The sequence below is a fragment of the Ascaphus truei genome, unplaced genomic scaffold (genome assembly GCF_040206685.1).
Source record: "Ascaphus truei isolate aAscTru1 unplaced genomic scaffold, aAscTru1.hap1 HAP1_SCAFFOLD_1655, whole genome shotgun sequence".
Taxonomy (NCBI): domain Eukaryota; kingdom Metazoa; phylum Chordata; class Amphibia; order Anura; family Ascaphidae; genus Ascaphus; species Ascaphus truei.
Window position 1 is genome coordinate 42,279 of NW_027454547.1, and position 7,756 is coordinate 50,034.

Sequence of the window (7,756 nt, forward strand, 5' to 3'; positions counted from 1 at the left end):
CAAAATGTGGGTAACCGGTGCATCAGAATATATGAGTCCCAATACTGAATAATAATTCTTCCGTTGGGAACACTCCAATATGACGGTGAGCAATAATAACATACCCTAATAGGCAAGGGACGAGTACCTAGTGCTAGCCAGCACAATGACCAGTACAGAGATTGTCCCAACCATAATAACATACCCTAATAGGCAAGGGACGAGTACCTAGTGCTAGCCAGCACAATGACCAGTACAGAGATTGTCCCAACCATAATAACATACCCTAATAGGCAAGGGACGAGTACCTAGTGCTAGCCAGCACAATGACCAGTACAGAGATTGTCCCAACCATAATAACATACCCTAATAGGCAAGGGACGAGTACCTAGTGCTAGCCAGCACAATGAGCAGTACAGAGATTGTCCCATAGTAACATAGTTATAGTATGTAAGAGAACACTCACTTTTGGTTCCAATTCCGTCAGAGGAGCAGTCCCATCAGGTATCCTGAGCAGCGTGCCATCCACCAAGCAGGGGAAGTACATGGGTGAACAAAGGCAGTGCACTGCCTGCAAGTGGTGGAGGAGGCTATTGGTAGCAAAAAAAATCCTTTTATTGAATGAAGGGATCAAACATCCCCCCTGGATCACCCAGAAAACGCTCACCTACGCGTTTCGGGCCGTGCGCCCTTTATCAAGGTGTAAGGAAATGCATGGGCCGGCACCGCCATAGGATTCAATGGGACCTCCGCTACCATTAGAGTCAATGGCACGACCCTCGTGGCGAGCGCGACCCTTTACGGGGGTCTGTAATTCTCGGACTCGGTGGTGGTCGAGTGTGGGAGTTCCTAGGGTCTAGGGGCAAAAAGAATTTTATTCCTGGGTGCCCTAGAACCTAAGTTTCCCACGCCAATGGTGTTTGAACCTGAACTAGTGTGATCAAAAGCTCTTTTTTAGATATTGTATCCGCTTCTGCGGTCTGCGGTTTGGATGGCTGCCAACCCGTTCCTGGAAGTCGGCGTCGAGGAATCCCCATTGAAATGAATGGCCCCATTGACTTACAATGGGGAACCGCCGCTCCTCCTCTCGGGCGCCACCTACAGGTCTTCTCTGAGAATGGGCCCAAATCGCCGGAATCCCAATAGGATTGTATGGAGCTGCCATGGCAGCCTATGGGGGAACTGCAAAATGGAGCCTCCAAAGGCAGGAAAACGGAACAAAGGGCTATAATCACTTCCTAACTATTAACCCTTCTCCTCCCGAACGGATCCCAGGGTGAGTGTTGGTGCAGACACTGGAATGGGAAAAATACATATTCACAGGGGGATACACAGTTGGTGCTGAAGCAGGGGCATAACTACAGTACTGGACATCATTCCAGTTAACCCCTCGCCTCCCAGGTGAGAGCAGGGGGTGGCCAAATAGGGTGCAACCCCTTTAATACCGGGCCAAACCCCCTCTCCCATGACACCCCCTTATGGGAAGAAATTAGAATTTGGCTACAGAGGATTTTGGACCTCGAAATGCAGATGACCCCTGGCTGTTCTTGCTAAACAAACCAGCACAGGAGCTATCCAGAAAAAAATTAATTGCTCATTTTTCAACCGCTATGAGGTGCGAGAACGCAGCATTGTGGAACCAAAACATAATTCCACCCACTGAAAAGATTCGGAACAGAATTTGGTTTGTCTGCCAGATGGAGACGTTGACGAGTTTAGTTAACGACTCTGGCCCAAATTTCCAAAGTGTATGGCTGCCTTGGTTGGCCCGGACGGACATCCATGAGGTGAGCAATGCCTCCGTCTGGCTCTGATAGGAATAAGGGAGTTCACCTTGGATCGGATGCCATAAGTAAGGGACTGGGATGGTAGGTCCGGTCTAAACCTCATAAAGAAGCTGAGAGGGACTCACCCGGATGGCAAAGGACAAAACGCAGAGTGCTGCCAGGAACCAGGACCAAAAGAAGCTGGCAAGATTTCGCCTCCGACTCCCTCTCCCCCCCCCCCCTCCCTTTTCCACCCATGGTGAGTTTTACATTGTATGTGTTTGTGTGACATAAGGCATAGACATGGCATTTATGTAAGCGAATTCCTGTGACAACATGCATGACAATGTTATGCCTTGTGGACAAAAAATCAATACATTTGAAGTTGAAAAAAAAAATAAGTGACAAAAACCCTCCCTCGTACAGCAAATAAAAACACCACTTGTGGGTATGTAAGAGAAGCGTTCAAGTGCTTACAGCTTGGTGCTGGCCTTTGAAGTGGGAAATCATGTCTTCCGGGCCCAAATCCGCTCCTTGTGACACTGGGTCCAGACCATGTTTGAGCACCCAAAATGAGACTGAGTGCTTTGCATCAGGAAACTCATTCATGTAGAGTAACTGCTATAATAATACTAACGATACTCAAGAGTAATACATCAAAGACAAGAGGATTAAAAAGCGTTGTGCGGGCCTGGCTGTATGAGAATCCCAAGTGTTCGTTATTTGTCATCCCTTTATGGTTTATTATTAGGCACTAATCGTTATGTACGCCAATTACCCATATATCAGTGACCTTACCAAGGAATTAGAGATAAAATACATCGGGCGTGATCAAATGTTGCACACGCGGTGATCACTTCGACCTTTCCCTGTGAGTGACCAATTCGCCACGCCCGTCATGGATCTGTTCACACCCTGGGGGCGACACACTGACCCCAATTTAACTTGGCCCATGAACAACTGAATAAAATCAACCCTTGTCAGGGCGGTACCCATCTCCCCCCTCCCAGCTGTCCCGGATGCTACTTGTAGTTTGTTTTAGGTCCACCCATTGGCTCTGTACAGGTTGGCCGTAGCGTTGGGAGTTGGCAGTCAGACAAGAACGTAAAAATGTGAGAATTAGAACAAGTTAGGCGTGAAGCCCCCTTCCCTGCCGGCCCCAAAACCACTCACCTCAATAAACCCTTCCCCGGCTGTCACGGTAGCTAGTGACAGGGTATAATATACACCAAAATATCTGGGTTGAATGGAACACGACTTAGATATAATAAATATAGTTTATTCCTTAAAGAAGGAGAACACACAAGATGATACAAATAACAGACAAGCAATGGACACTTACTTAAGGGTTGGACAATGAAGCAATCAGGTACAGGATTGGCAATTCATTCAGCAATACAGGTTCAAATGAAGACATCACGAAAGACACTGAGTATAGAGCTTACACTCGTTTATATGGAGTGTCACTCCTATACCCTGGCATTTAGTGCAAGTCATTGGAGGACAATTATCTGCACCCAATCCCTCCTTGTCACCTCACTTGAGAGGCAAAGTAATACCTGCCCACTGGGTGGACATTATTCTAATCAGGGGCTTATTTCCCTAGCCCCCCTCCCACAAGCCCGGCGTCTGAAAGTCTGCTTGGGACAGGAAAACCCTTTGTTCCAAGGTGTGAAACACAACACTTATCCCAAGTACCCACGTCCTACTCTTTTTTGTTGTAGCATACACAAGCAGGGTAGGGGATCCTTTGATCAGGGGGTTTATTGTAGACCACTTGTCTCCCCCCTGAGCATTAACATACCATATGGGCTCTGGGCTTTCATACCAGACCCAAAATACAATACATTCTTTTATATCTACACATATTAAAATAATCCGTTCTGTGGGTCTGAGCGGGCTGAAATTTGCCAGGTCCTCATGCCAGAGGACCCTTGCCATAGTGGCCAAATATCAGCCTTCCACGACCCCCAGAACCGGAGATACAAAAATACATTTTAAAAGCCCATTACAAAAGTAGCTTTTTTCTGCCATGCAAGTCAATGGCAGAAACCTAAACTTTACCATTACCCTGACTCCGTTATGTTACCCCGAGAGGGTCGCTATTTGCCATGCAATCCTGCCGGAACTAGGACTACATGGTGACAGAATCTCATCCGTCTAGGTTGAACAGAACCAGAGTTATGGGTTCCAGGTTTCTGCTCATTCTGACTTAGCCGTTTTTTCCACGCGGCTTCCCTCCATTAAAATCAATAGGGCTGGCGCCTCCATAGGAAATGCATGGGCCGGCGCCGCCATAGGATTCAATGGGACCTCCGCTACCATTGAAGTACATGGGACAAACACACTTTTTAACAGGTAACTCTACTTCGTTCGGTTGAGGGGAGAGGGCTGGAAATTGCCATGCAGTCATGCCGGAGCAGTGACTACATCCTTGCCAACTCCCAACTCTCGGGTCCCCACGGAACCAGAGTTATGGGTTTTCAGTTTACCCTGTTTCACACTTAGTCTTTGATAGCCACGCGGCTTTCTCCGCCATTACGGTCAATGGTAGGACCCTCCTGGCCGGCGCGATCCTTTCTCGTCGCCATTAATTGTCGGACCCTGTTGGGGTCAAGTGAGGGGGTTCCTAACATCTAGGGGCAAAAGGAATTTTATTTCTGGGTGCCCTAGAACAAAAGTTCCCACGCCAATTGGCCGTGAACTTGACCGAGGCCCTAGTTCCCACGTCAATTGCGCGATCAAAGCTCTTTTTTGACAATGTTGCCGCTCTTGCGGTCTGGCAGGCTGCCAGCTCGTCTCCGGAGGTCGGCTTCCAGGAATCCCCATTGAAATGCATTACTCCATTTACTTTCAATGGGGAACCGCCGCTCCTCCTCTCGAGCGCCACCTGCAGGTCTTCTACGGAAACGGGCCCAAATCGCCGGAATCTCCATAGGATTGTATTGAGCCCCAATGGCGACCTATGGAGAAACTGCAAAATGGAGCCTGCAAAGGCGGAAAAAGGGACAAAGGGCCATAAACACAGAATTAACATTAACCCTTTCCCTCCCGCATAGATCCCAGTGTATCTGTTGGTGCAGACACTGGAATGGGAAAAATACATTGTTACAGGGAATACACATTTGGGTGCTGAAGCAGGGTAAAAACACATTACTGGACCGCAGTACAGTTAACCCCTTCCCTCCCAAGTGAGGTCAGGGGGTGGCCATATGTGGTGCAACCCCTTAAATACCGGGCCAAGCCCCCTCTCCCATGACACCGGCCCCCTTCCCGTCAGCTTTGCGCCCGAGCCTCCCCATAGCTCTGCAGACCCTTCCCTTGGCTGGCATTCTTCTCCCAGCTCTGCGCCCACCTTGCCCCTCTGCAGACCACCTCCTTTTCCACCTGCCCTCAACTTTTTCAAAGGAGTCACACCTCCTACGGAGGGACCGGCTCAGAGGGGATCTGAGCCCTAACCTACGGCCCGCACAGCCTAAGATGCGATGGGGAAGAGTGACCCAGACATTGGAGTGTTGGTAGAAGATTCCGAGTTCAATTCCTGTCTGGGACAATTACACTCTGTGTGGGGTCTCTGTGCCTCCTGAGGACTAGGTATAAAATATTACGTGTTATAGACATGTTGTATAAGTTGAACCCGTTCAATGCTTCACATAGAATACGCACACACTACACACGGTACAGGCACACGCTGTCCTGCGCACAATGCATGCGCTCTGCTCCCTCAGGACTTATTGGGTGACAAGTCTTTAATCAGCCCACATCACGCCTGGAAGGCAAGGAACGGACACAAGCAAGGCTTTATCTGCAGGAATCACACATACCCGTATCCTTCTCATGGCTGCAACAATCTCTACTCTGCTGTTAGGACGTGGGACATCCAGGCTGCCGATATACTGCAAGACAGAGACAGACGGCTTATTAGGTTCTCATAACATAACGGACGGGTTACTACACCGATAACGTGCAACAAGAAGAGAGGTTACTAACTCTAATATACCACAATCTCATCAACACCACAAGTCCGCTGCCTAGGGGTCATCTGTGACTCTGCCTTCCTTAATTCCTCACATTCACTCCATCACAAAGTCCTGCCCTCGCCACCTCCAAAATAGCGATAGGCTGTGCCCATTTCTCACTTATAACCCAACTAAAATCTTAATTCACTCACTTATCCTGTCCCACCTCGACTACTGCAACCTTCCCCTGTCTGACATTCCCCGTGCCCGCCTCTCTCATCTCCAATCCATCCTAAATGCTGCCGTCAGACTCCTCTACCTCCCTCACCGCTGCGCCACCATGCAACTCCTCACACTGGCTTCCCAGACTCCTCTACCTCCCTCACCGCTGCACTCCGGCAGCGCCACCGTGCAACTCCCCACACTGGCTTCCCAGACTCCTCTACCTCCCTCACCGCTGCACTCCGGCAGCACCACCGTGCAACTCCCCACACTGGCTTCCCAGATTCCTCTACCTCACTCACCGCTCCACTCCCCACACTGGCTTCCCAGACTCCTCTACCTCACTCACCGCTCCACTCCCCACACTGGCTTCCCAGACTCCTCTACCTCACTCACCGCTCCACTCCCCACACTGGCTCCCCAGACTCCTCTACCTCACTCACCGCTCCACTCCCCACACTGGCTTCCCAGACTCCTCTACCTCACTCACCGCTCCACTCCCCACACTGGCTTCCCAGACTCCTCTACCTCACTCACCGCTCCACTCCCCACACTGGCTTCCCAGACTCCTCTACCTCACTCACCGCTCCACTCCCCACACTGGCTTCCCAGACTCCTCTACCTCACTCACCGCTCCACTCCCCACACTGGCTTCCCAGACTCCTCTACCTCACTCACCGCTGCACTCCTGCTGCGCCACCGTGCCTCTCCCCACACTGGCTTCCCAGACTCCTCTACCTCACTCACCGCTGCACTCCTGCTGCGCCACCGTGCCTCTCCCCACACTGGCTTCCCAGACTCCTGTAGCAATGTAAAACCCTAGCTGTGACTCACAGAGCTCTCAGCAATGCTGCCCCACTTACATCTCAGCCCTCACCCCCAAATATATCCCTAAACACCCCCTCCGTTCTGCCAACGACATCCACCTCCCCTCCTGCCTTATTACCCTCACTCCCGCTTACAAGACGTCTCCATACCGATATATACTCGGTCCCACAATGAGCAGCCACTTTACCTTTTGTTCATACATTGCCCCTTACCCCCTCTAGATTGCAAGCTCTCTGGATCAGGACCCTAATTACCTCCTGTATCTGCTTGTCCCTATCTGTATGTCATTCTGTTTCTGTAATATACATCACCCTTGCACCCCTATTGTACCACGCTGAGGAGTATGTTGGCACTTTATAAATAAAATGATAATAATAACATATGTAGCATGGGTTATTCCCCTCTTAAACACGCATACAGGACAGATCCGTGTACTAAGTGCTCACGTGCACACACTCACGGGACTCAGTGCTTCTATTGTTCCACTGAGGCCGTGAAATAGTTACACTGTACGTGGCTCACAGCTGAAAAACAAGAAATACCGGCCCGGGCGACACAAGGAGACAGCGAAACACGCACTGCCACACTGCACAGGGACAGAGAAACACGCACTGCCACACTGCACAGGGACAGAGAAACACGCACTGCCACACTGCACAGGGACAAAGTGACCAGCACTGCCACACTGTACAGGGACAGAGAAACACGCACTGCCACACTGCACAGGGACAGAGAAACACGCACTGCCACACTGCACAGGGACAAAGTGACCAGCACTGCCACACTGTACAGGGACAGAGAAACACGCACTGCCACACTGCACAGGGACAGAGAAATACGCACTGCCACACTGTACAGGGACAGAGAAACACGCACTGCCACACTGCACAGGGACAGAGAAACACGCACTGCCACACTGTACAGGGACAAAGTGACCAGCACTGCCACACTGTACAGGGACAGAGAAACACGCACTGCCACACTGCACAGGGACAGAGAAAC

At 50.4% G+C, this 7,756-nt stretch overlaps 1 long non-coding RNA gene across 1 annotated transcript in view; it reads right to left on the reverse strand.

Moving 5' to 3' along the window:
• The window catches only part of LOC142476720 (uncharacterized), a 43,392-nt gene extending 37,339 nt beyond the window's left edge, over positions 1-6,053 (reverse strand). The window contains exon 1 of the long non-coding RNA XR_012791937.1: positions 5,570-6,053. This is a non-coding gene — a long non-coding RNA (uncharacterized LOC142476720). The remainder of the gene's footprint in view (positions 1-5,569) is intronic.
• Between the last annotated feature and the right edge of the window lie 1,703 nt (positions 6,054-7,756).